A 7,500-nucleotide genomic window follows, 5' to 3' on the forward strand; every position below is an offset into this window, starting at 1 on the left:
AAAAAATCGTTTTCAGAATAGGAGATTCAATGTAAATTCTTCGTTTCTGATACCAGAAAGAGTTCCGATATTTTCGATTCTTGATTCCGAGTACTTGTCCCAACACTAATATATATATATATGTATATATATATATATATATATATATATATATATATATATATATATATATATATATATATATATGTATGTATATATATATATATATATATATTATATATATATATATATATATATATACATACATATACTATATATATATATATATATATATATATATATATATATATATATATATATATATGTATGTATATATATATATATATATATATATATATATATATATATATATTATATATATATATATATATATATATATATATATATATATATATATATATATATGCAGAAGAACCACAGGGAAAATGAAAATACGAAATATACGATTAGGTCCTGACTAGTTTCGTGATACTTTTTCAGAGGACTGGTCAGGACTCAATCGTATATTTCGTATTTTCATTTTCCCTGTGGTTCTTCTGTATCTGACCATTACGTTTTCCTGTAATTTTTACGCATATATATATATATATATATATATATATATATATATATATATATATATATATATATATATATATATATATATATATATATATTACTACTTGGAGATATTGCTCTACGTTTAGAATTTATAGGCAATGTTTTGGTGGATTTCATAACTGGGAGATAACTTCTCTTCGGAAAACTGTCCTGCAGATAATTTTCAGAATAACAGGATATTGCATTAAGGTTTCACTATATATTATTTGATGTCGACACGTGTTTCGATTCTTCAGGACTACACTGGCTGATTGAATTACACTTTAATATATAGGCTATGATGGTGAAAATGTTGATGCCAAAATATTTGGAAAATCCAAAACTAATTAACAAGAATTGAAAAATGAAAGTTTTAGATTCTTGAAAATGTTAAGGGGAAATTTACGATTAATTTTTAAATACATGAATTATTTTTCATAAGGCTTCACAGAACTTCATGGCCGATTTCCATGCCCTCCACTGTTTCGCTGAAGTTTACATTTCCACTTTTTGCAGTCAGATTGACATTAGTTCTCGACGAAAGTCATGTCATATTCAAAGCAGACTAAATCGTGAAGCTTACACGCTCCATCAGAAATTAGATGTAATTCTGAAAACTATCCGCAGGACAGTTCGTCCGGAGAAAAGCTATAACAATAAAATTGGAACCGACGAACAATTAAAGCTATACTAAATCGTAAGAAAAAGACGTATTAAGCTTGGGAAAGAGATAGCCTTGACTTGATAGATATTGTGATTGAGTTTATAGCAAAGAATCAACATCGTCAGTATGTTTTTGGTAAATTAATCAAGAGGGCCTACCGGTGTTTATAGTCATTGTGTAAAATTTCATTGGTCATATGAAAATCGTCCAAAATTAAATTTTTTTATGCTGCAATTTGCTGTCAAATACCCAGAGATTGCGAGGAGTGCCATTTTAAACGCAGCCGCAACACGCCCCCCCCCCCCCCCCACCCCAACAGAAAAAGTTTTCCTATGCCATTGATTTAGGCGTCCCCTTATTTAAATTTTCAGAATCTCGTCACCCTGCTTACGTCCTGTTGCTTTTATGGCAGATAATGTTATTTTTTATATAATTTTTGAGAAAACATTCGTCATCTAAACTTTAAAATACTAGTAACCGATCAAACAATAGATTGAGTTGAAATATGATAAGAAATTTGTTGCCTATGCTTTTTGCCTTTATATTATTAAAAACAATGTCGCGTTCTCATACGGCCACACGAGATACAAAATAGTGACGGTAAATTTAAAATTTTATTATATCCCAGTTCAAAACTTCATTACAGTGTAAAACTGCATTACATCCTGTTCCTCTCATGGCAGATCTTGAAGTAGCAATGCAATAAGTATAGTTTATGGTATTTGCCCCAGATATTCAAACATACCAAGCTGGAATTACCGGCTTTTGTATATATACCAACTGGTATAGCAATTATAAAACACAAAATTTTTATTTTACTACCGTACATCCAATAAGTAAACTATGTGTAACTTTTACCTTGCATAATACCCAGCACGAATCCAATATTAGAGGATAAAACACAAATCACAAAGGGAGCATCGCCAGAGGCTATTGCTCGGATGAAGACAGATTACAGACTGAGTTTGAACGCTTGCCACTTGGACCAACCGACGCAGGCTATTACGTCATACCCTCACACGGCCAGGTTGCCCAGGCCTTCTGTATTGGACACGGCGGTGATTCTTCCCCCACGCTCAAGGCTGTGAGCTAATACAGCCTTCATTATATGCATTGGGATTCTTTTCTTCCCACAGCGATATTTGTAAAAGCCTGGATCTTTCTGCAGCTTGAGTGGAGAGACTGCCAGAGGCAGTGTGTTCAAGTATTCATCTTCATCTTCATCGGTTAAAGGCCGATTCACACGAGCCGTTTTCTTTTCGACAGGCTGCCCAGTAGCTAACCGCCGTCGAAATGTTGTACATTCACACGAAGCGTTCCGTATCCGTCTACACGCGCACGGTTGGTTGATAACTGTGTTGATGAAATAAATTATGCAACTTCATTATACTTTATGCACCATGCCAAGAATATTAAAATTATGATAAACTCACCAGTTTTATTTAATGCCTCTCCAGTCCTTTTCCATATGTTTTCTTTATGTAAATTATTTCTATACATCTTGTTTGCCATGTCAAACATATGCTCATACCCCTTGAAAAAGTTCAATTAACCTCTCATACATGGTGTCGACAATAAACTAGCTAATTTCTATGACTCTATACTGTGAGGAAAAGACGGGGTTGTAGGCCACAAAACGAATAGGTATGCTTACAGGTCCTTGCTCACATGAAGCATCATCCACCTGTTGGGTGGGACGGGTGGCTACCGGCAGTCAAACTGTACGAGGTTTCCTGGAAAGAAAGCCGAGCCGACTTGGACGGCTGACGACCGAGGACTGCCGTCAGCCTAGCTAGACGCCAGTTAGCCGACGGCCAGCCTGTCGGAAAGAAAACGGTTTGTGTGAATCGGCCTTAACTCTTCATCATAATCCGTTACCTTATGTAGGTACCATGTCAATCATTAAAGCAGCACCTGCTTTTGTTTTGTCTTTGTATTAAATTGTATAAATAGCACAAGAAAAAAAGGAAGTATCGTTATTGGTATGTTCATATTAAAGTCAATATATTTTAGCGAGGCAGATTTGCACCTACTCGCATGGGTGCCCTTTTGCATTGGAAAAGTTCCTTAATAGCTGATTAGTCGGTATTTTTATTCAAATACCATTATTGTTTTCAAATAATTACTGAGTAATGTGAATTGAAACTTATTTACTAACCTAAGTTACTCCCTCAGATATAGGTTTTGTCGATAAATAATGTTAACGAATAAATATTTTATAAAGTACCTTGATTGTAAATCTACATTCAATAACAACCGCCGAAGTCAACAACAGGAGCTTGTTGCCGGATGCACGATTGATAATTTTGTAATTTTTCGAATATTTTAACACAAATTGGGATGAATTACACTTAGCATAAGAAAATACGTTACTATATAAACTTTCTTTCAATTCCAGAGCCTACCGAAAATGTGGAATTAATAAAACTCGTTATTGGTGAAAATGGCAGTTAGGTAAAATCAGGACACTGGATTAAAGGAGAATTTTACTGAAATTCCCTACCAAAGAGGGAATGGAAGGGAGAAAGGGGGATATTGCGATTGTAACTCAGCGGTGTAATTATGAATTCGTTTAATTGTTATTTTTATGCACTTTATGCAACACTACAGTATCTCAAACCGAAAATATTGCCATTGTTGAAATCTAAACCTTTACAAAAAAAAAAAATAATAATAATAAACCCTCTCTATAATCAAGGAGACTTTAACATAGAAATGTAATTCATTGAGCTCTCTAATATAAAACAACTAATCTCTCAAACATATTCTTTTTTATTTATGCTATTCTGCTTTTGCCACTGGCTGAAATTTTTAATTTTTCAAATACAGAAAGAAAGGCGTTGTATTGTAGATGTACATGTCACTAGTAAGACCACATCTAGATTACAGAATCCAATTCATAGCTCCAAGTATTCATATAGATATGGATACGAGTGGACTGTATATAGTACAACCTAGGCCCACCAAATTGGTCCCTCTCATAAGACAATTAAGATTTAGACTGAGAATGCAACGCTTGAGCTTAATTGATCTACATAATCGACAACTAAGAGGACATCTAACAGAGCCATTCAAATTTCTAAAAGAAATGAAAAATGTAGTCCACAACAACCTCTGCACATCAAGCAAAAATCAGTCCAAAGGTAATGGACACAAACTGGAATTGGTAATATACAACAACAATCAATGTGGTAATTTCTTGACATGAGAAATGTCAAATAAAAAGGAGAGATTTCCAGAAGATGTAGTGAACAGTAGCACGGAAAACGAATTCAAGAATATGTTAGACAAAATCATAAACACTAAAGTTCTAAACGTTTAGACTAATTCACTCTACCCAAGAGCAAATGGAGTTTCCGTTGATGGTCTAAAAGTTTTTGACACATCCAAAATCCTTGTAACTCCTACAAACTGTGACAGGCCGAGAGAAGGTTGTGACTCAAAGACAGGATGAAAGCAACTGAGTGAGTTTATTATAGAACACTCTCCTTTATATACAAAAGCTCAATGCAACAGGAATTTTCATGGTCAAAATCGATACCGTTAACGGTGAGAAAAACAGGCATGTTTATTCAGGTTCTTTTTAGTGCGAGGGAAGAGCGAAGATAAAAGCATAATATATACACAAAATTAAAAGTTCTTATTATGTACGATCGTGTGACACACGTTAGGTACATGGCTCCCTACCTAAAATTTATATACTGTACATGTTAAATAGGTCGCACTGATCTAGAGAGGCGAACTGTAGGCAGGTCATCTGGCAGGAGATAAGCAGGTTTTAGACGATCAATGGAGACCCAGTCTTCTTTACCAAGAATGTTTAGTAGGAATGCTTTCTGACTGTGTCGGATCCCAAGGAAAGGGCACGGGTAAGGGGATGTTAGCGGTGGCTTGCTAGTGTCGTTGCGCAGGAAGACGTGCGTTACAGAGTGCAGGTCTGTTGGTATGTGATGCTTCGCTGGGGGCTTGTAACTCTGGCGGCATGGAGTAAATTTTCCCTCAACGTGACGTATGCGCTGGAGATCGTCGGAGGAGGTTATAGAAGGAAAAAATTCAGCAGGGACGACCAACAGGTCACCATACACCATTTCAGCTGGCGAGACGTCTAGGGCGTCTTTAGGAGTGGTCCTTAGTCACAGTAGGACCAAGGGAATCTGAGTAAACCAGTTAGAATCCTTGCAGCGGGACATCAAAGCTGCTTTGAGGGTGCAATGAAAACGCTCGACCATTCCATTGGCAGAGGGGTTGTACACAGTTGTCTGATGTAAGGTGGTGCCAAGGAGATTCGCTAATTATGTCCACAACGGAGAGGTGAAAGTGGTACACCTGTCAGAAGTAATATGCTCAGGGACAGGGAATATTGCAATCCATCCTGAAAGTAAGGCAGATGTACATGAGGCGGACATTGCAGTTTCCATGGGAATGGCTTCAGGCCAACGAGAGGAGCGGTCGATGACGGTAAACACGTAACGATGTCCTTGTGATGTGGGTAGGGGGCCTACAATGTCGACGTGAATGGGTGCGAAACGACGTTGAGCTTGAGGAAAGGTGCCCACTCATGAATCCGTGTGTCGATGTACTTTGGAAGTTTGGCAAGAAGTACAGGCGCCGACCCAATCCTTAGCATCCTTAGAAATGCCGTGCCAAATGAACTTCGTCTTCAGCAGCTGTGCAGTAGAATGGCACGAGGTATGTGAAAGGCCGTGAATGAAATCAAACACCTGCCGGTGCATAGGAGCAGGAATCCAAGGTCACGGTCTACCAGTACTGACGTCAAAGAGAAGGGTGGTGTGGGGGTCTTCGAGGGGGAAGTCTTCCCAATGGAGGGACGTGCAGGATGTCCTTCATGCTTGATACTCTGTATCCTGTCGTTGGGACTCAGCCAGGGTGTTGTAATCCAATCCCAGCTGAACTGCAGCCAACGTGTTTCTTGACAGGGCATCAGCAACGGGATTAATTTTCCCAGGGACGTTTTGAAGGGTGCAATTGTATTCAGCCATGGCGGAGAGATGATGGCATAGACGGGCGGACCAGGCGTCACACTGTCGAGTGAAGGCGTGCACAAGAGGCATGTGGTCTGTGCGAATGACGAAGGGCGTACCTTCTAAGAAATGGCGAAAGTGACGGACAGCCAAGTGCACTGCCAGCAATTCACGATTGAAGGTAGAATAACCTGATTCTGCCTTAGACAGTTTTCTGCTGAAGAAGGCCAATGGGTGGGGCGAGCCGTCGACCACCTGCTCGAGTACTGCACCAATAGCGATGTCGCTGGCATCGGTGGAGAGAAGGAGAGGGGCACGTGGGATAGGAAAAGTGAGAGCCGCAGCGGTTGATAGGGCCTTCTTTTCATTGCAGAAGGCCGCTTCTTGAAGGGGACCCCATTTCAGGTCCTTTGACTTGCCCTTGAAGGAGGCGTGGAGGGGAGCAAGTGTGGCAGCAATGGCTGGTAGGAAATGGTGATAATAGTTGATCATGCCCAAGAATTCCTGCAGAGTTTTGATGGTCGAGGGCGCGGGGAAGTCCTGAACGGCTGCTACCTTCTCAGGGAGGGGATGAACTCCTTGAAGAGTGTTGCGGTGCCCTAGGAACGACAGTTTGTTGGCGCCAGAGGTACACTTGTCCTACCGGACTACGAGGCCGTTTTGTTGCAGGCAGTCAAGCACGATACGCAGGTGACAAAGGTGTTCCTCTTTTGAGGAGAACACATGTATGTCGTCCACATAACATACACACAGGGGGAGGTCCCCTAAGATGCCATCTATGAGACGTTGAAACGTGGCCCAAGCATTACAAATGCTAAAACAGGAGTAATTGAAGGTGTATGTACCAAACGGAGTGGTGATGGCAGTCTTGGGGATGTCTTCTGGGTTCATAGGCCCCTGATAATACCCCTTCAGGAGGTCGAGCGTAGAGAAAACCCTTGCTTTGTGCAGGTAGGAGGTCACGTCAGCGATGTTTGGGAGGGGCTAGAGATCCGGTTCTGTTTGGATGTTCAGGCACCTGTAATCCCTACACGATGGAGGAGCCGTCTTTCTTCAGAACGATGTGTAAGGGTGACGACCATGGGCTGCCTTTTGGCAAAGGGCCCTTTCCTCCATTTCAGTAAATGTCTGTTTGGCGGCTGCCAATCGTTCCGGTGCCAGACGTCTGAATTTCATGAAGACCGGGGGTCCAGTCATCTCGATATGGTGATAAAGACCCGTGCTAGGCAGGAGCCGTGGGTGTTTGGTGAAGTTCTGGACGGAAAATTTCCGGGT

General features: G+C 39.9%; 1 pseudogene; it reads left to right on the forward strand.

Annotated features, from left to right (window-relative positions):
- The window catches only part of LOC137639251 (piggyBac transposable element-derived protein 4-like), a 496,483-nt pseudogene that overhangs the window by 199,886 nt on the left and 289,097 nt on the right, over positions 1 to 7,500 (forward strand).

The sequence above is a fragment of the Palaemon carinicauda genome, chromosome 4 (assembly GCF_036898095.1).
Source record: "Palaemon carinicauda isolate YSFRI2023 chromosome 4, ASM3689809v2, whole genome shotgun sequence".
In the NCBI taxonomy this organism is placed as follows: Eukaryota; Metazoa; Arthropoda; class Malacostraca; order Decapoda; family Palaemonidae; genus Palaemon; species Palaemon carinicauda.